Raw genomic sequence first — 21,184 nt, 5'->3', positions numbered from 1 at the left:
TACAAAATAGCCTCCAACACTCTACTCAGCAACCTGGATGTAGTCTATCACAGTGCCATCAGTTTTGTCACCAAAGCCCCATATAATACCCACCACTGCGACGTGTATGCTCTCGTTGGCTGGCCCTCACGACATATTTGTCGCCAAACCCACTGGCTCGAGGTCATCTATAAGTCTTTGCTAGGTAAAGCCCCACCTTATCTCAGCTCCCTGGTTACCATAACAACACCCACCCGTAGCACACGGTCCAGCAGGTATATTTCACTGGTCATCCCCAAAGCCAACACTTGCTTTGGCCGCCTTTCCTTCCAGTTCTCTGCTGCCAATGATTGGAACGAATTGCAAAAATCACTGAAGCTGAAGTCGTATATCTCCCTCTCTAACTTTAAGCATCAGCTGTCAGAGCAGCTTACCGATCACTGTACCTGTACACAGCCAATCTGTAAATAGCACATCCAGCTACCTCATCCCCATGTTGTTATTTATCCTCTTGCTCTTTTGCACCCCAGTATCTCTACTTGCACATCATCATCTGCACATCTATCACTCCAGTGTTAATGCTAAATTGTAATTATTTCACCTCTATGGCCTATTTATTGCCTTACCTCCCTACTCTTCTACATTTGCACACACTGTACATAGATTTTTCTATTGTGTTATTGACTGTACGTTTGATTATGTACGTTGATACTGCTTTGCTTTATCTTGGCCAGGTCGCAGTTGTAAATGAGAACTTGTTCTCAACTGGCCTTCCTGGTTAAATAAAGGTGACATTTTTTTTTTTTAATGGTGCAGTGGTTGCACAGCCTTTCCTCTACAGGGAGCCAAGTTTTCCTGTGTCTACCCTTCTCAATGGCAAGGCTGTGCTCACTGAGCCTGTACTTTGTCAAATTGTTTCTAAGTGTTTGATCAGTAACCATGGTCAAAAAGTACTGTCGATTTAGTGCCAGATATCACTGCATTTTGTTCTTGTGCTTGTGTTTTCTAATAGGTAATGTAGTTTTGTTTTGACTGTGATTTAATTTGGTGTACTCTGATTGATTGGAGGTTCTGGTCCTGCGGCTTCAGTGTGTTAGTAGAACAGGTTTGTGAACTCAGCCCCAGGACCAGCTTGATGAGGGTACGCTTTTCTTTGCTCAACTCTTGGCATTGAAGGGCTTGGTAATGATATAAGAGGGGATAAATGTATTTTAGATGTTTGAAAACTTAATTGCTCGGTTTTTAAGTTTGTACTATTAGTGGATATTGGCCTAATTCTGCCCTGCATGCATTGTTTGTAGGTTTCCTTTGGACATGAAGGAGAATCTTACAGTACTATGCATGCAGGTTTTCAATGGGGTGTTTGTCCCATTGGGTGAGATCTTGTTTTAGAAGTGGACCCCACACCTCGCTGCCATGAAGTGCAATTGGTTCAATGAGACATTCAATCCGTTTTAGCCAGGTATTTGATTTTGAATATGTTTTTAATGGCTTAGAATATCCTGTGTGCTTTCTCTCGAAGTTCATTCCCTGCATCATTTAGGTGTCCAGTTGAGCTACATTGATTGAAAAACTAGATGATGACTTTGATGACTACTTTTAAATTCAGAAAGGATGTTTGCGGAAAAACAAAATATTTGACACATCTCTGTTTTCTCAATGAAATTCAAATCAGCATTGAAGAAAGGCGCAAGTTTAAGTTTGTTCCACCTAAGCGAGTCTGACTACAAGTCAGAGACCATTATGAAGACACACCAAATGGGTTTGATGGATCGCGGGAAAAGAGCAAGAATAGGCTTTCGTAGGTTACAATCCATGCTATGTCTTCCAATGGTGCGACTGCTGTCGGCATCCAAAGATTATCCAACTTGAATAAATGCTTGGCGGTAAGGACGACAGCAGTGGTGTAATCTATGGCGATAAGAATATCACTTATTATTGATATCTACATAGCGCATTGATGTGAATCCCACTACTGCTCTCTCATGCGCCTTACAGATTGTGGTTGTTGTGGATGGCTGTTTACAAAACTAAATGTGTATTTGAACACAATTGTAAATGTAAACAAACACTGTATAGCCTCCAAACATTGCTAAAACAATAATTTTGATATCAGGGATGGTCAGTCTTTGAATCCATAGCTCTGTCTATTAATTTGAGAGTGGTTACATTTCTCCAGGCACATCCCTCAGCATTTTACCAAAACAAAGGCAGGGCGACTGTTTTGTTATTGTTTTATCTGTGGATTTGCCCTTTAAACAGCTGCATATTATCATGATATCAAAGTGTCACCAACAAAAAGATAAACAATAGGCCTATAGCAAATGCAGCAAATTGCATTTATTTTTCACATCTAAATAGCACTTTTCAGTAGTGCTCAAAGCATTCCATTCCATGAGCGCAGCATTTATTTTTCAACTCGAGTATATGAGCGCTATCAGTCAGCAAAATCATAAACAACAGAGCAGGTCTGGCTAATAAGTCCTTCGTTTTTGAGTTAAGCTCAGGTAAAACAATTTGGCTCATCTATACTTCCATACTTCCAAGTCCTATTCTTGAATATAACATTTATTGGAATGACTGGAATTCTGATAGACTTTGGTTTGTAATGTAAAGATATAACTTAATTGTATTATATGTAATAGAAGGCGATGGGTTAGAAGAAGCCTACATAACCAACCCATAAAGTAAAATGTAACATCAATATATGGCCAGCTATGTAAACTTTAACATTGATTTATCCTGAAATAGATGTCGTTCAATTGGTAACATACATTCTCTTCTTCTAATGCCTCTTAAGGGGAAAGTACTCTAAATGGAACGGAATGTAATGAGATTACATTACTGAGTTTGGGTAATCCAAAAGTTATGTTACTAATTACAATTTTGGGCAGGTAACTAGTAACTGTAATTGATTACATTTAGAAAGTAACCTACCCAACCCTGGCTGTGAGGTGTTGCTTTATTTGTTTTTTTTAAACCATGTTTGCTGTTCACTTGCGCTATATAAGATGGAAGGGAGTTCAATGCACTCATGGCTCTGTATAATACGGTAAGTTTCCTTGAATTTGTTCTGACCAGTGGCCTGTGAAAAGACCCCTGGTGGGTTAAGTGTGTGTGAAAGTGCTGTGTGTAAGTTGACTATGCAAGCCCTCAGGAGTGGCGCAGTGCATTGTGCCACTAGAGATCCTGGTTCGAGTCCAGGCTAGGGGTGGGTTTGGCTGGCAGGAACGTTCTTGTCCCATTGCACACTAGAGACTCCTGTGGCGGGCTGGGTGCAATGCATGCTGACACGGTCACCAGGTGTACAGTGTTTCCTCCGACACATTGGTGTGGCTGGCTTTTGGGTTAAGCGGGCATTGTGTCAAGAAGCACTTGGCTGGGTTGTGTTTTGGAGGATGCACGGCTCTCGACCTTTGCCTCTCCCGAGTCCATAAGGGAGTTGTAGCGATGGGAAAGGACTGTAACTACCAATTGGATACCACGAAAAAGTGGTAATTTTTTTTAAAATGCAAACAATTTGGAAGTTCCAACACATTCATGTCTTATAAAAACAAGAAGTGACAGAGTCTTTCTTCCCTCAACTGTTAGCCAAGAGAGACTGGCATGCATAGTATTAATATTAGCCTTCTGATTACAATGAAGAGCAAGACGTACGACTCTGTTCTGGGCCAGCTGTAGCTTAACTAGGTCTTTCTTTGCAGCTCTTGACCATATGACTGGACAATAATCAAGATAAGATAAAACTAGAGGCTGCAGGACTTGCTTTGTGGAGTGTGGTGTCAAAAAAGCAGAGCATCTCTTTATTACTCTCTCCCCATCTTTACAACCATTGAATCTATATTTTTGACCATGACTGTTTAAAATCTAAGGTAACACAAAGTGTAGTCTCCTCAACTTGTTCAACATTTAACCTCTGAATTTTGGAGATTTTTCGAAAATAGCGGCCAATTCCTTGATGTAAATATTGAAGAGCACGGGGCTCAGATTGCAACCCTGGTGAAGGCCTCGCCCCTGGTTAAAGAATGATGTTATTTTCTTGCCAATTTTGATGTTGCACATATTGCCAGAATACTGTAAATTGATTTAATTATGTCATTACTTTTACCCCCTCCATGGCTTTTAATAACTTTGTAGAATTGTCCTGTATGCCAAATAGGATCAAATGCTTTTTGGAAGTTGATAAAGCAGTGTAAATGTTGACATTATTTTGGTGGACGTGTTTATCAGAGTGTGTAGGGTATAAATATGATTGGTCGGGCGATGTTTTGGTATAAATCCAATTTGGCTTTAACTCATTACATTGTGCTTATTATGGAAATGTATAACTCTTACATTTATAATACTACAGAAAACTTTCCCCAGGTTACTGTTCACACAAATGCCTCCATAATAGTTAGGGTCAAATTTGACTCCGTTCTTAAAGATTGGGGTTATGAGTCTTTGATTCCAGATGTCAGGGAAATAACCCACACTCAGGATCAAATTAAACAGTTTTAACCCCTGTGCGGCCTCCATCCAGCGAAAAATCATATCGCCATTAGCATAACAAAATGTAATAATTTTTTTTTTTCAATTTTTTTTTCAAATTATATCGTTTTATAGATACACCTCTCCTGAATCGAACCACGTTGTCCGATTTCAAAAAGGCTTTACAGCAAAAGCAAAACATTAGATTATGTTAGAGGAGTATATCGTAAAAGTAGCCACATAGCCATTTTCCGACCAACCACATGCATCACAAATAACCAAAAACAGCTAAATGCAGCACTAACCTTTGACAATCTTAATCAGATGACACACCTAGGACATCATGTTACACAATACATCCATTCTTTTGTTCGATAAAGTTCATATTTATACATAAAAACAGCATTTTACATCGGTGCGTAACGTTGACTAACTATTTTCCCTCAAATGCATCCGATGAAACAGAGCTACAATTTACTAAATTACTATTCGAAAACATTTTTAAAATGTAATATTGTCATTCTAAGATTTATAGATGAATATCTCTTGAAAGCACCTGTAATGCCAGATTTAAAATTAACTTTACTGGGTAATCATACTTTGCGATGAAAGGGGCTGCGATACTCTGAGAAATAGGCTAACGTTACAGGTCAGCGCCATCTTGGAACAATCACATATCACAGCTAGTCTTGTATACTATTGTCAATAATCCCTTACCTTTGGTTGTCTTCATCAGAAAGCACTTCCAGGAATCCCAGGTCCACAACAAATGTATTTTCGTTCGAAAAAATTACTCCTTTATGTTCCAAGAGCTTGTTCTTGTTAGCGCGTCTGAAGGCTGATCCAAATGCTCCGTCGGCCGCGGGACAGCCATTTCGAGAAAATGCTTTTTTTTCCCATTTAGGTTCGTTCAAACATGTCAAAAATGTCATAAATCTTCAGGGCGTTTTTCAACAAGAGAGCCAATAAGATTCAAGGAGGATGATTTCATTGTCTTTCAAAACGTTTCGAAAGGGGAGGGAAGCCAGGGCCGCCGGCGTCATAATGGTGATGGCCCTCCTCATGTGACCAATTTCAACAGCGTCTCATTCATTCAGTTTTCACAGTAGGAGACTCAAACCACTTTGTAAAGACTGGGGACATCTAGTGGAAGCAATAGGAAGTGCTCAATGAACCATAGCTCACGGTGTGATTAATAGGCAACGTGATGATGTTGAGTTCGCAATTCAGAATTCCACTTCCTGTTTCGATCTGTCTCGGGGTTTTGACTGCCATATGAGTTCTGTTATACTCACAGACACCATTCAAACAGTTTTAGAAACTTTAGGGTGTTTTCTATCCACAAGTATTAATTATATGCATATCCTAGCTTCTGAATTTGAGTAGTAGGCCGTTTAAAATGGGCACAAATTTTTTTCAAAATGCGCTGTGGCGCCCCCTATCCTAGGCGAACGTCAAGAGGTTAACCTGTTGGGGTAGGGGGCAGTATTTACACGGCCGGATAAAAAACGTACCCGATTTAATCTGGTTATTACTACTGCCCAGAAACTAGAATATGCATATAATTATTGGCTTTGGATAGAAAACACCCTAAAGTTTCTAAAACTGTTTGAATGGTGTCTGTGAGTATAACAGAACTCATATTGCAGGCAAAAACCTGAGAATATTCTGAACAGGAAGTGGCCTGTCTGACAAGTTCTTGTTCATCTTGGCTCTTTTTATTGAAGACTGAGGATCTTTGCTGTAACGTGACACTTCCTACGGCTCCCATAGGCTCTCAGAACCCGGGAAAAAGCTGAATGATATCGAGGCAGCCCCAGGCTGAAACACATTATCGCCTTTGGCAAGTGGCCGATCAGAGGACAATGGCCTTAGGTGCGTGCACGAGTCAACCCCATGCTTTATTTTCTTTCGTCTTTTTACCTAAACGCAGATTCCCGGTCGGAATATTATCGCTTTTTTACGAGAAAAATGGCAAAAAAATTGATTTTAAACAGCGGTTGACATGCTTCGAAGTACGGTATTGGAATATTTAGAATTTTTTTGTCACGAATTGCGCCATGCTCGTGACCCTGATTTACCATTTCGGATAGTGTCTGGAACGCATGAACAAAACGCCGCTATTTGGATATAACGATGGATTATTTTGGACCAAACCAACATTTGTTATTGAAGTAGTAATCCTGGGAGTGCATTCTGACGAAAACAACAAAGCGAATCAAACTTTTGTAATAGTAAATCTGACTTTGGTCAGGGCTAAACTTGGTGGGTGTCTAAATGGCTAGCCGTGATGGCTGGGCTATCTGCTGAGAATATTGCAAAATGTGCTTTCACCGAAAAGCTATTTTAAAATCGGACACCTCGATTGCACAAAGGAGTTCTGTATCTATAATTCTTAAAATAATTGTTATGTTTTTTGTGAACGTTTATCGTGAGTAATTTCGTATGCTAGTTCTGAACGTCACATGCTAATGTAAAAAGCTGTTTTTTGATATAAATATGAACTTGATTGAACAAAACATGCATGTATTGTATAACATAATGTCCTAGGTGTGTCATCTGATGAAGATCATCAAAGGTTAGTGCTGCATTTAGCTGTCTTCTGGGTTTTTGTGACATTATATGCTAGCTTGAAAAATGGGTGTCTGATTATTTCTGGCTGGGTACTCTGCTGACATAATCTAATGTTTTGCTTTCGTTGTAAAGCCTTTTTGAAATCGGACAGTGTGGTTAGATTAACGAGAGTCTTGTCTTTAAAATGCTGTAAAATAGTCATATGTTTGAGAAATTGAAGTAATAGCATTTCTAAGGTATTTGAAAATCGCGCCACGGGATTCAACTGGCTGTTGCGTAGGTGGGACGAATTCGTCCCGCCTAGCCCAGAGAGGTTAAGGAATAACTAGGCCATCAAAGAAAGGCCTTATGTTGTAAAGAGTTACAATTTAAAGGCTTATAAGGCTGATGGAACCATTCATAGAGGGTTCTAGGAAGAAGCCTTCAAATATAAAAGGGTTATCGGTACAACCCTTCATAGATGGTTCCAGGAAGAACCTTTAGGATGAAAAGGTTATTTGTAGAACTCTTCATAAAGGATTATAGAAATAACCTTTAGAGGATAAAAGGGTTCTTGTTAGAACCGTTCATACAGAGTTCTCGGCATAACCCTTCATGGGTTCTAGGTAGAACCATTTCCAGGGGTTCTATGAAGAACGCTGCATAGAAGGGTTATAGGTAAAACCCTCTGTAAAGGGTTCTACCTAGCACCAAAAAGGGTTCCCCTATGGGGACAAACCAAAGAACCCTGTATGGTTGCACTTAGCACCTCTTTTTCTAAGAGTGTACACAACTCTCTCTTTCTCCCTACATTTATTGTATCTCACCTTATCTCTCACTCTCCCTCCCTCTCTGCCGCTCTCTCAAGGTGACTCTCAAGGGGAAATTAAACATTAAGAGAGATTTTCAATTCACAGCAGCTAAAAACAGCCGAGCTTCCGTGGCTTCCCACAGAGAGCATGTGACATTCCCCATATCACCTTGTCCCCTTTCAACAAGCTTACTGCCTGCCATTTCTCTCTCTCTCTCTCTCTCTCTCTCTGGGTTAGAAAGATAGAGGGGAATAGAGAGATGAGGAGGGGGTAGTGTAGTGTTAGCTAGCTACATAGTTGTCTTTGCTGTCTTTGTATCTAAGATAATTGTGTAGTTTTAGAGTAGTTATCGAGGTTAGCCAGCCAGCTATTTTCGTCCGCCGCGACGCCGTTCTCCAAACTTAGTCAACACACCTAGTCAACATCAAACCCACTGCTAGCTAGCCAACCTTTACCGACTATCAGCACTGTAGAAACTAATACATTACAACGGAACGATTTGATTAGTGTAGTGTTAGCTAGCTACATAGTTGTCTTTGTCATAGTTTGATAATTGTGTAGTTTAGAGTAATTATCGAGGTTAGCTAGCCAGCTATTTTCGTCCTCCGCGACGCCATTTTCCAAACCTAGCCAACCGTTACCAACGAGCAGCATTGTAGAAACTAAATACATTACAAAGGAACGTCTTGATTAGAGTTATGTTAGATATCTACATAGTTGCCTTTTATCATGATAAAGGTGTAGTACTGAAACTATCGAGGTTACCTAGCCAGCTACACTTTCAAACAAAGTCAACAACGCAGCCACTGCTAGCTAGCCTACTTCACCAGCCAGCAGTACTGTATCTGTCACGGTTGTCGTTGGTAATGGAGGACCAAAACGCAGCAGGTATGTGTACGCTCATCTTGACATTTATTAACTCATAATAAACACACCAAAACAACAAAATGAAACGAACTTACGAACAACGAAACAGTCTTGAAAGGCTCACTCGGCAAAACAAGAAACAATCTCCCACAATTACACAGACAAACACACCCAACTAATATAGGACTTCCAATCAAAGGCAACACCAAACAGCTGCCTTCAATTGGAAGTCCACCCCAATTAACTCAACATAGAAACAGATTACCTAGACTAAACATAGAATTACATAAACAAGGAACAGTGCCCAAAAACCCCGGAATACATAAATCAAATGCCCTTTTTAGAAAAACCACCACCCCGAACCACATAAACCAAATACCCTCTGCCACGTCCTGACCAAACTACAATAACAATTCATCCTTATACTGGCCAGGATGTGACAGTACCCCCCCCCCCTAAAGGTGCTAACCCCGGAAGCACCTCAAATTAACAAAACCCCCAAACAACAACAAAAAAATCCCCCTAACTAAAGGGAGGGAAGGGAGGGTGGCTGCCGTCAACGACGGCACTGTGCTACACCCCCCCTCCCCAACCCACCTATATCTGGAGGTGGCTCTGGTTCAGGCAGTTCCGGGCAGACGACCCACCCCGGCAGCTCCGGGTAGACGGGCCACTCGGGCTGACCCGGAAGACAGTCGGGCCACTCTGGCTGGCCCGGAAGACAGTCGGGCCACTCTGGCAGACCCGGAAGACAGTCGGGCCACTCTGGCAGACCCGGAAGAAAGTTGGGCCACTCTGGCATCGCCGGGCAGTCTGGGCAGTCTGGCATCGCCGGGCAGTCTGGCATCGCCGGGCAGTCTGGCATCGCCGGGCAGTCTGGCATCTCCGGGCAGTCTGGCCACTCTGGCATCTCCGGGCAGTCTGGCCACTCTGGCATCTCCGGGCAGTCTGGCCACTCTGGCATCTCCGGGCAGTCTGGCCACTCTGGCATCTCCGGGCAGTCTGGCCACTCTGGCAGCTCTGGCAGCTCCTGACTAGTGGGTGGCTCTGGCGACTCTTCACTGACGGGCGGCTCTGGCGATTCCTCACTGACGGGCGGCTCTGGCGACTCTTGACTGACGGCCAGTTCTGGCGACTCTTGACTGACGGGCAGTTCTAGCGACTCTTGACTGACGGGCAGTTCTGGCGACTCTTGACTGACGGGCAGTTCTGACGACTCTTGACTGACGGGCAGTTCTAGCGACGTCGGACTGGGATGACGCACTTGAAGCCTGGTGCGTGGTGCTGGTACTGGACGTACCAGACTGGGAACACGCACCTCCAGGCTAGTGCGGGGAGCGGGAACAGGACGAGTCGGACTGGGCTGACGCACTTCCGGGTCCGCACGAGAGACAGGAGCTGGAAACCCAGGGCTATGGAGGCGCACAGGCGGTCTTGATCTTACATCCTGCACAACCCGTCCTGGCTGGATGGAACTAGTAGCCCTGTACAAGCGCGGTGCTTGTACAGGGCAGACTGGGCTGTGCAGGGGCCTGATGGTAGCTGTGCGTAGAGCGGGAGTTGGGTAGCCTGGTCCTCGGAGGCGTACCGGCGACCAGATGCGCTGCGCAGGCATCCTCCTACCAGGCTGGATGCCCACTCTAGCACGGCACCTGCGAGGGGCTGGAATAACGCGCACCAGACTGTGCGTGCGTATGGGTGAGATAGTGCGCTCCTCAGCGAAACATGGCGCTCTCCACCTCATACGCTCCTCCATATAACCACGGGTAGCTGGCTTCCGGCTCTTCCTATGCCTAGCCAAACTACCCGTGTGCCCCCCAAAAAAAATTCTTGGGGGTGCCTCTCGTGCTTCAACGCCAGTCGTGTTCCTCGGAAACGTTCCAGGTCCATACCAGCCTTTCGCCTTTCCTCTCTCTCTCTTACCACCTGTCCCCATGGAAGGCGATCCTTTCCTGCTTGGATCTCCTCCCAAGTGTAGGAGCCTTCTCCCCCCCAAGATCTCCTCCCAAGTCCATCTCTCACCATAGTCCAACTCAAAATCCCACTGCTCCTTCCTCTGCTGCTTGGTCCTGGTTTGGTGGGAGATTCTGTCACGGTTGTCGTTGGTAATGGAGGACCAAAACGCAGCAGGTATGTGTACGCTCATCTTGACATTTATTAACTCATAATGAACACACCAAAACAACAAAAAGAAACGAACTTACGAACAACGAAACAGTCTTGAAAGGCTCACTCGGCAAAACAAGAAACAATCTCCCACAATTACACAGACAAACACACCCAACTAATATAGGACTTCCAATCAAAGGCGATACCAAACAGCTGCCTTCAATTGGAAGTCCACCCCAATTAACTCAACATAGAAACAGATTACCTAGACTAAACATAGAATTACATAAACAAGGAACAGTGCCCAAAAATCCCGGAATACATAAATCAAATGCCCTTTTTAGAAAAACCACCACCCCGAACCACATAAACCAAATACCCTCTGCCACGTCCTGACCAAACTACAATAACAATTAATCCGTATACTGGCCAGGACGTGACAGTATCATTTTAGTCATTTTAGTCAATAAGATTTTTGCAACGTAAGCTTAACTTTCTGAACATTCGAGACGTGTAGTCCACTTGTCATTCCAATCTCCTTTGCATTAGTGTAGCCTCTTCTGTAGCCTGTCAACTATGTGTCTGTCTATCCCTGTTCTCTCCCCTCTGCACAGGCCATACAAACGCTTCACACCGCATGGCCGCTGCCACTCTAACCTGGTGGTCCCAGCGCGCACAACCCACGTGGAGTTCCAGGTCTCCGGCAGCCTCTGGAACTGCCGGTCTGCGGCCAACAAGGCAGAGTTCATCTCAGCCTATGCTACCCTCCAGTCCCTCGACTTCTTGGCGCTGACAGAAACATGGATTACCACAGATAACACTGCTACTCCTACTGCTCTCTCCTCGTCTGACCACGTGTTCTCGCATACCCCGAGAGCATCGGGCCAGCGGGGTGGTGGCACTGGAATCCTCATCTCTCCCAAGTGGACATCCTCTCTTTCTCCCCTGACCCATCTGTCTATCTCCTCCTTTGAATTCCATGCTGTCACAGTTACCAGCCCATTCAAGCTTAACATCCTTATCATTTATCGCCCTCCAGGTTCCCTTGGAGAGTTCATCAATGAGCTTGACACCTTGATAAGTTCCTTTCCTGAGGATGGCTCACCTCTCACAGTTCTGGGTGACTTTAACCTCCCCACGTCTACCTTTGACTCATTCCTCTCTGCCTCCTTCTTTCCACTCCTCTCCTCTTTTGACCTCACCCTCTCACCTTCCCCCCCTACTCACAAGGCATGCAATACGCTTGACCTCATCTTTACTAGATGATGTTCTTCCACTAATCTCATTGCAACTCCCCTCCAAGTCTCTGACCACTACCTTGTATCCTTTTCCCTCTCGCTCTCCTCCAACACTTCTCACTCTGCCCCTACTCGGATGGTATTGCGCCGTCGCAACCTTCGCTCTCTCTCTCCCGCTACTCTCTCCTCTTCCATCCTATCTCTTCCCTCTGCTCAAACCTTCTCCAACCTATCTCCTGATTCTGCCTCCTCAACCCTCCTCTCCTCCCTTTCTGCATCCTTTGACTCTCTATGTCCCCTATCCTCCAGGCCGGCTCGGTCCTCCCCTCCTGCTCCGTGGCTCGACGACTCATTGCCAGCTCACAGAACAGGGCTCCGGGCAGCCGAGCGGAAATGGAGGAAAACTCGCCTCCCTGCGGACCTGGCATCTTTTCACTCCCTCCTCTCTACATTTTCCTCCTCTGTTTCTGCTGCTAAAGCCACTTTCTACCACTCTAAATTCCAAGCATCTACCTCTAACCCTAGGAAGCTCTTTGCCACCTTACCTCCCTCCTGAATCCCCCCCCCCCCCAGTCAAACGACACCGCTGGTCCACTTTCTACCACTGGTCCTGCTCACATTGCCCTACCCTATGCTTTGACCTCTTTCTCCCCTCTCTCTCCAGATGAAATCTTGCGACTTGTGATGGCCGGCCGCCCAACAACCTGCCCCGCTTGACCCTATCCCCTCCTCTCTCCTCCAGACCATTCCCGGAGGCCTTCTCCCTTATCTCACCTCGTTCATCAACTCATCCTTGACCACTGGATACGTCCCTTCCGTCCTCAAGAGAGCAAGAGTTGCACCCCTTCTCAAAAAACCTACACTCGATCCCTCCGATGTCAACAACTACAGACCAGTTTCCCTTCTTTCTTTTCTCTCCAAAACTCTTGAGCGTGCCGTCCTTGGCCAGCTCTCTTGCTATCTCTCTCAGAATGACCTTCTTGATTCAAATCAGTCAGGTTTCAAGACTGGTCATTCAACTGAGACTGCTCTTCTCTGTGTCACGGAGGCTCTCCTCACTGCTAAAGCTAACTCTCTCTCCTCTGCTCTCATCTTTTTAGACCTATCTGCTGCCTTTGATACTGTGAACCACCAGATCCTCCTCTCCACCCTCTCTGAGTTGGGCATCTCCGGCGCGGCCCACGCTTGGATTGCGTCCTACCTGACAGGTCGCTCCTACCAGGTGGCGTGGTGAGAATCTGTCTCCGCACCACGTGCTCTCACCACTGGTGTCCACCAGGGCTCTGTTCTAGGCCCTCTCCTATTCTCGCTATACACCAAGTCACTTGGCTCTGTCATATCCTCACATGGTCTCTCCTATCATTGCTATGCAGACGACACACAATTAATCTTCTCCTTTCCCCCTTCTGATAACCAGGTGGCGAATCGCATCTCTGCATGTCTGGCAGACATATCAGTGTGGATGACGGATCACCACCTCAAGCTGAACCTCGGCAAGACGGAGCTGCTTTTCCTCCCGGGGAAGGACTGCCCGTTCCATGATCTCGCCATCACGGTTGACAACTCCATTGTGTCCTCCTCCCAGAGTGCTAAGAACCTTGGCGTGATCCTGGACAACACCCTGTCGTTCTCCACTAAGATCAAGGCGGTGACCCGATCCTGTAGGTTCATGCTCTACAACATTCACAGAGTACGACCCTGCCTCACACAGGAAGCGGCGCAGGTCCCAATCCAGGCACTTGTCATCTCCCGTCTGGATTACTGCAACTCGCTGTTGGCTGGGCTCCCTGCCTGTGCCATTAAACCCCTACAACTCATCCAGAACGCCACAGCCCGTCTGGTGTTCAACCTTCCCAAGTTCTCTCACGTCACCCCACTCCTCCGCTCTCTCCACTGGCTTCCAGTTGAAGCTCGCATCCGCTACAAGACCATGGTGCTTGCCTACGGAGCCGTGAGGGGAACGGCACCTCCGTACCTTCAGGCTCTGATCAGTCCCTACACCCAAACGAGGGCACTGCGCTCATCCACCTCTGGCCTGCTGGCCCCCCTACCTCTGAGGAAGCACAGTTCCCGCTCAGCCCAGTCAAAACTGTTCGCTGCTCTGGCACCCCTATGGTGGAACAAGCTCCCTCACGACGCCAGGACAGCGGAGTCAATCACCACCTTCCGAAGACACCTGAAACCCCACCTCTTTAAGGAATACCTAGGATAGGATAAAGTAATCCTTCTAACCCCCCCCTAAAATATTTAGATGCACTATTGTAAAGTGTTTGTTCCACTGGATATCATAAGGTGAATGCACCAATTTGTAAGTCGCTCTGGATAAGAGCGTCTGCTAAATGACTTAAATGTAAAATGAATCCTACAGACGAAGAACCATATATGTGACATTTATTAAAAAAAAGAGATATACATGAAAAATCGTTATTGGACACCCTTTTTCTATAGTGAACCGGTTTCACAAGCTTTCCACGCGCTAATTAACAATATTTTTAAATTTAAAGATAGGCTCTCGTGGAATAACCGTTTATGTGCAGCACTCAGAATGGACGGACAAGCGCACAACTTTTCTGTTGCTGATGAAAATCGCCGAAATGTGGGAAAGAAACGTAAAACAAAACGAAAAGAATGGAAAGACAGGCAAAGGAAGATCTTACGGGATGCGGGAAAACCCTATACAAATCGTAAGGGTCAAGAAAAAACTGGGAAAAGCTGTCCAAAAGAGGTATGTGGAAGAACCGTATATCAAACAATCTAGCTAGCTAGCTATTGAGTACAGTAACTAACATGTATGTTCTGGGTTGTCTAATTTGTAACTATAGAGAAAACATATTAGCTAAAGTTCGTTGGCTACTAACTTATACATTATCGTTACAAATGTTATTGCTAGATTATAGAAGAAACATAGCTAGCTACTTTTTCTCCATCCACCGGATGATTCGACATGGCTACAGTAGCTAGCTAGTTATATGTAACGTTACACTGTATCCTGCAGGGAAGAGCGTGTTCCACGACGTGCAGAAAGGATGGTGGAAAGTTGACTGATGAGCGCAAGCTGCATCTGTTCAACACTTTCTACACTGTCCCATACGAGAAACAACAAGCGTTGATTCTCTCCGGCTTAGAACAGGTTAGAAATAGGACAAAACTCCTATTATTATAATAGCTATATTGAACACTTGCATAGTTTAACTTTGACAGTAATGATACGTACATTAACGTTAACTCTAAAAGTGCAGTGTTACACAATGGTGCAACACAAACTCATTCTGCGTATAGGTTGGGAGTGTGTGAAAGATGGAGGTCCTGATCAAGCAATACCCTGAATGTGCTACAGTATATTAAATTCTGAATTTATCATTGTCAATTTTTATTGCAGCATGAGGTGAAACGGAGACGTAAACCTGAGGATACAAAGGAGAACAAACGACGGAAACAAACCTTCAAATACCATGTACAGCAAGCAGGCCAGAGATTGAATGTGTGCAAGGTCACTTTCATGTCTGTGTTCCAGCTAACCAACAGCCATCTTCAGGCAAGTGAAAATATGAGTTAATGTCTATATGAATATCAATTACAAACATATTGTATTCTTTGTACTAGTTTTTTTAGAACCTGCTAATTGAAATGTAATTGTTTTGGTCAGGTTGTTCAGGAAAAGTTAGGAGTTCAAGCTGAGGCAGGTGAGGTTGCAGGGTCTCCAGATCAGGCTACTGAGGCTAGGTCTCCTTTAGAAGATGGAAGAGGGAAGCATAGCAATAGGTAATGCGCTATGGATTCCAGCCTGGATTATTTCACTATAGCAGTGCTCTAAACAATCTTCTAAACATTAACATAGAGTATCGAATGGATGAATAGCGAATTCTGAAACAAAAATATAAAAATGTTTATTACTTTTAAACAAAATGATGGTAATTAAGCTGTCCAACTACAACCTGAGCATTGAGGACTGAGTGCCGATTACCTTCCCCCTCCCACCGGACGGCACTGGCCTAATTCTCGCCGCCCTACAGGACCCCCCGGCCACAAACGGCAATGGCGTGACCGGGATTTGTACCCCGGTTATAGCGACACAGTTGCACTCTAAGGCAGGTCCCTAGACCATTGAGAGAATACAAGTTCAACAACATCTTGTTGTCTCCTTACAGGCCACATCGGATACATGCTACAGTGAAAGAGGGCATAAAGGAGCACATTTTATCTTTCCCAAGAACCCAGAACCACTACTCTCGGATGAAGGGGATGTACACAGAGAATACCTCAGCCCTGATCTGAATTTGTTGCGAATGTACCGACTCTACAAAGAGAAGAATACCACATCATCTGCAAAATTCTGGGTTTATAGGGACATTTTCAAACAGCAGAGTCTCAATTTCGGCCAACCCAGGAGTGACACCTGTGGCAAATGTGACGCATTCTTCACTAAGATGTCAGCAGCAACATCTGAAGAGGAGAAGAAGAAGATTGCAGTTGAAAGTGAGTTGCACCATCGAAAAGCCGAAAAGGCCTACACACAGCTTCAAAGTGACACTGAGTGGGCTAAAGCCAATGCTGACTGCCATGTCATTTCTGTGGATCTACAGGGGGTGATGTACACCCCTAATCTGACCCACTCCAATGTCTACTACCAGCGGCAGCTGTCAAATTTTAACCTTTGCATCCAGGAACTTGGAAAAGAAGATCCTGCATACATGTGTGTTTGGCATGAGGGGATTGCACACCGAGGGCCCATTGAGGTAGCAAGCTGCATATTGAAGTGGGTGAAGACAAAATTCACGCCACTCACCAAACCAGAGGTGCGCAAGTTGATCATCTTCAGTGACAGATGCTGTGGGCAGAATAACAACTGGCGGATGCTCAATCTGATGTCGATGCTCATCTCTATGGGTTACTTTACCCAAGTTGAGCAGAAGTTCATGGTCTCTGGTCATTCTTTTCTTCCTTGTGATCGATCTTTTGCCACCATTGAGAAGAGGCGCAAGGTGTCAGTCCTTCATACACCTGATGATGTTTCAAAGATGATGCTTGAAGCACAACCAGCAAAACCATTCAAGGTGATGAGGATGCAATGTGAAGACTTCAGGCACCTGCCAGATTCTGTCCTCAAGCGACCAGCTGGACTACAGATCACCTCAGTGAGGTGGTTAAAAGTCACAGGTATTGGGAAAGGAATCGATCGCAAACATTGGCTCATTCTAAGATCCGATGACAGTATATCACAGGTATTGCACAGAGAATAGTTTACTAACATTCATCATCAACATGCAACATGTTGTTCTAACAATAAAATATCCTAGTGCTTGACTGTGAAAGTTGTTTATTGATGTCAGGAACTTAAAATGTTTCTGTTGTAATTTCAGTTGAGGATCCTTGGAATCTGTACGCCAGACAGAGCCACAGTCTATTTGAGGGATGGAAATCGTGGCTGATCTCCAAACCAAAACAAGGAGCTACACCTCAACCTCCCTATTTTGCAAGCCACTACCCTAGAGCATATGAGAGTACTCTGCCCATCAAAAAAAACAAGTACCAAGATCTGATGACCATGCTCAACTACTTGCCAGCTGCTGCACGCTCTTTTTATAAATCACTGCAGAGTGAATAATTTGATGTTAAACCAAGCTACATAATTAACCGTTTTTTCTGTGAGTTTATGATCCCCTGAACCTGTATAGTATGTTGAATCTGAATACATTTCAGAAAACATGTCACCCCTATTGTAGGAATTTTCTATGTGAATCAATTTGTGTATGATTTCAACCAGCACAATATATTGAATGAATTACATTTTAAGATGTTGTTCCTAGTGTAGAAAATGTTATGTACAATGTGTTCTGTTGAGAATGATTTTGTGTGTGATCATTTGAACCTTTTTTAAATCTGAATTAATTAAAAACAAACAAGTCATCACATACAGTATGTGAGTATTCATTTGATCTTGATTCCCTTTTGTTATTCATTACAATACACAGTACGTCTCTCTGTCACCACATTTAGCATCAACTCTAAGCAGTTAATACTTATTTACTGCTGTCACCTCAGTACAGGACATTTCTTGCCTTTAGCATGGGTTTAACGCAATTCAAAACTTAATTGCTGATCATAGTGTTAAACGCAAAGAGAATGGTTTTCTGAACGTTTTGTAATATTGACCTTAGGGACCTGCATATTGGCACATCACATTGATCCATATTTGATATGTAGAAGTTGTGCTTCTTTTGATTGAATTCTATTTTTGTAGTTATTCTATGGTATGTTCACATTGAGGGCTTCATTTTAAATGAGACTAAGATTTCATGACTCAACTTTTAAGAAAAGTCATCAGTGCTAAAGTTGATAGACCACCTTTAAATGAACCTCCATACAAATGAATTAACTACATATTGCATTTAAGTTATTTACATGAAGGGCATCTGCAATTGAAAGTACTTAAAACATCATATCAGGTGTTAAAAAAAGGACATCTTACAAGTGTCATGCAAAATGTCACATATACTGTTCTTCCACAAACTGAAATCATCACTGGAGATATACTGTTCTTCCACATTCTAAAAATTAAAACGGCAATAAAAAAAGTCTTTTTTGAAATAACAAAAAAATATCAATTGTTGTTGGAAGATATGAGTATGGTGAATTATTTGTCAACCATAAAACACCTAATGTGGTACACACAATTAATAATATAAAAATAACTGATTATCTTAAAATGGAAAAATTGTCACATATATGGTTCTTCGTCTGTAGGATTCAAATGTAAATGTAAAAGAGAGAGGTGAGGTGGTGATAGAGTGGGGGAAAGAGAAGAAGAAAGAGGGGGAATAGAGGGAGAGATAGCGAAAGATGCAGTACAAAATCGGAGAATTATTTTCTACAAATGGTGGGATCGTGAGAGAGGGGGTGGAGAGGGTAGAGTGGAAGAAAACCACTACATCCATCTTTCACAAGCCTGGCTACATGCTACATATATTTTAGCGGAAGATAATAGTAATGCATATTACAGGAACCTTCACAGTATACCCTACAGTACATACGATAGCCAAGTCAAGAAGAACAACTAATACATCCAACTTAAAGTAGCTTAAGGTCTCAGACAGGGACAATACTACATACATTGTCTATTATGGGCGGCAGGTGGCCTAGCGGTTAAGAGTGTTGGGACAGTAATGAAAGGTTGCTGGTTTGAATCCCATAGCCAACTTATAAATAAGTGAATTTATCTGCAACACAACTTATGTTGTAACTTATCTTTAACAATTTCCGTGAAGAGAGAGCGAGTGCTTCGATAAACTGTGAAGATCGTGATAGAAAACCCTGAGCTGGCCTCTCTGGGTCTTCGGTCCCACTGAAGATAAACCAGGTCTGCGTCCCATATAGCGCCCTATTCCCCTTATAGTGCACTACTTGATTACAAGCCAGGTGACAGGTAAAGCATTGTTTTTCTGTTGATTAATAGTGTGATAGCTCTCTTTGCTATAGCTTAGTGGTCTCGTCAGATTCCATGGTGGTGATGTGTGAATACACCAAAGAATTTCTGTTCCGTGTCTCTGCAGATAAGAAAGTGTTTAACCTTCTGCCAATCACAGTGATGCCCTTATTTGGTATTCCTTTCATCTGTAATTAATAATCAGTGGCAAGTGCAGGAGAGACGTTTTAATACCTGAAGACAAATGAAAAGCTACTTGAGTGTTGATATTACATTGCTTATCTAATCTTGTTCTGAGTTGGAGGGGAATGTCATCTTTGATTTTGAACACAGTTTTCTCATATCTTATGAGACACATGTAAGGGAGCATGCCAACACACACCCATACCCACACACGCACACACACAATGTCAGGCACTCCGTAGTCATTGGCCAAGAGGTGCGTTGACACAACAATATGTAAATGTCAGGTGACCGTCGTTATTTAAGATATTTGATTGCTTGATCAAGTCTTATTGATTGCATTTGAGTAATGACATTAACAATAGTGTGTAATAATGTGTAACATAAGGCTTAAATCTCTTGGTTGAGTCCCAAATGGCACCTTATTCCCTACATGCTTTTGACCAGAGCTCTATGGGCCTTGGTCAAAAGTAGGGCAATACATAGGGAATAGGGTGCCACTTGGGACACAGACATTCTGTCATGGAATAGCAGCATGCTATTGACACAGAGTTATTAAATGATTACATAATTAACCGGCATATTATGTATGAAGTTTAAAATATTTCTGTAGAAGTCCTCTACATCTTAACCTTCTAACACAAATTTACCCTGTAACACTGCATATTAATATCAGACACAAGTACAGGCATTACTAAATTCTGTACTTCAGCAGAAAAAAAGATGACAGATAATAATAGAGAATCTAATAGCTTGATGGGCCATGATATGAACTATCTTAAAACAAATCTTTGTTCTATATCATGCAGAAAATGATTAGTCTTAAGGGTTAAGACACAGTGTTATAGGGTTTTAATTAGTGTTGCAGGGTACATTTGTGTTACAAGGTTAAGATGTAGACGACTTCTACAGCAATACTTGGACACACTATTTCTGTCATTATTCAAATGCATTCAATAGCGCTTGATCAAGCAATGAAACATTTTAACTAACGCGGGTCACCTGATTCAGTCATTTACATATTGTTGTGTCAACACACCTCTCAGCCAATTACAACGGAGTGCCTGATATTGTGTGTGTGGGTGTGTGTGTGAGCCCATACATGTGTGTGTAATACTGTATATGCAGCAGTATATTAAGCTTAGACACAAACTCACACACACACCCACTAAAAGACATGTTTGAGGCTTTTAGCTGTGGAAATGTAACAGATGTAACCGATGATTGCATTTCATTACATCAAACAGCAGTATCAAACCGATTCCAGTATCAAACCTATTCCTTCAACCTATTCCTTCAACCTGCATGACCGATTAGCACTTCCTGTGGAATAGAAATCACTTTCCCTTGTTCCCTGCCTCCCTCCCTTCCTTCTCAGGATTACAGCACAGAGAGAGGTTTGCTCTGACCAATAGAACACAGAGGTTTTTGTTCTTGATTTCCCTAAATTATGAATCATAACAGTGCTTCTCTAACAGGTTTGATCGTGTAAACATTTCTGCTCCGTTCTCGACAGCACACATCACACTCAATTGAGACAAGCACAGAGT

General features: G+C 43.4%; 1 protein-coding gene and 1 long non-coding RNA gene across 2 annotated transcripts in view; one reads left to right on the top strand and one right to left on the bottom strand.

Annotated features, from left to right (window-relative positions):
* Positions 1–21,184, bottom strand: part of LOC106587057 (protein kinase C-binding protein NELL1) — a 493,867-nt gene that overhangs the window by 222,053 nt on the left and 250,630 nt on the right. The gene's annotated exons all lie outside the window — the stretch shown is intronic.
* Positions 16,824–17,938, top strand: LOC123730758 (uncharacterized). Its single transcript, XR_006762187.1, has 2 exons — positions 16,824–17,250; positions 17,389–17,938. It is a non-coding gene; the product is annotated as an uncharacterized lncRNA (long non-coding RNA).

This window comes from Salmo salar, chromosome ssa26, assembly GCF_905237065.1.
Source record: "Salmo salar chromosome ssa26, Ssal_v3.1, whole genome shotgun sequence".
NCBI lineage: Eukaryota > Metazoa > Chordata > Actinopteri > Salmoniformes > Salmonidae > Salmo > Salmo salar.
Note: the sequence above shows the minus strand (reverse complement) of the source record. Positions and strands in the feature narration are given on the sequence as shown.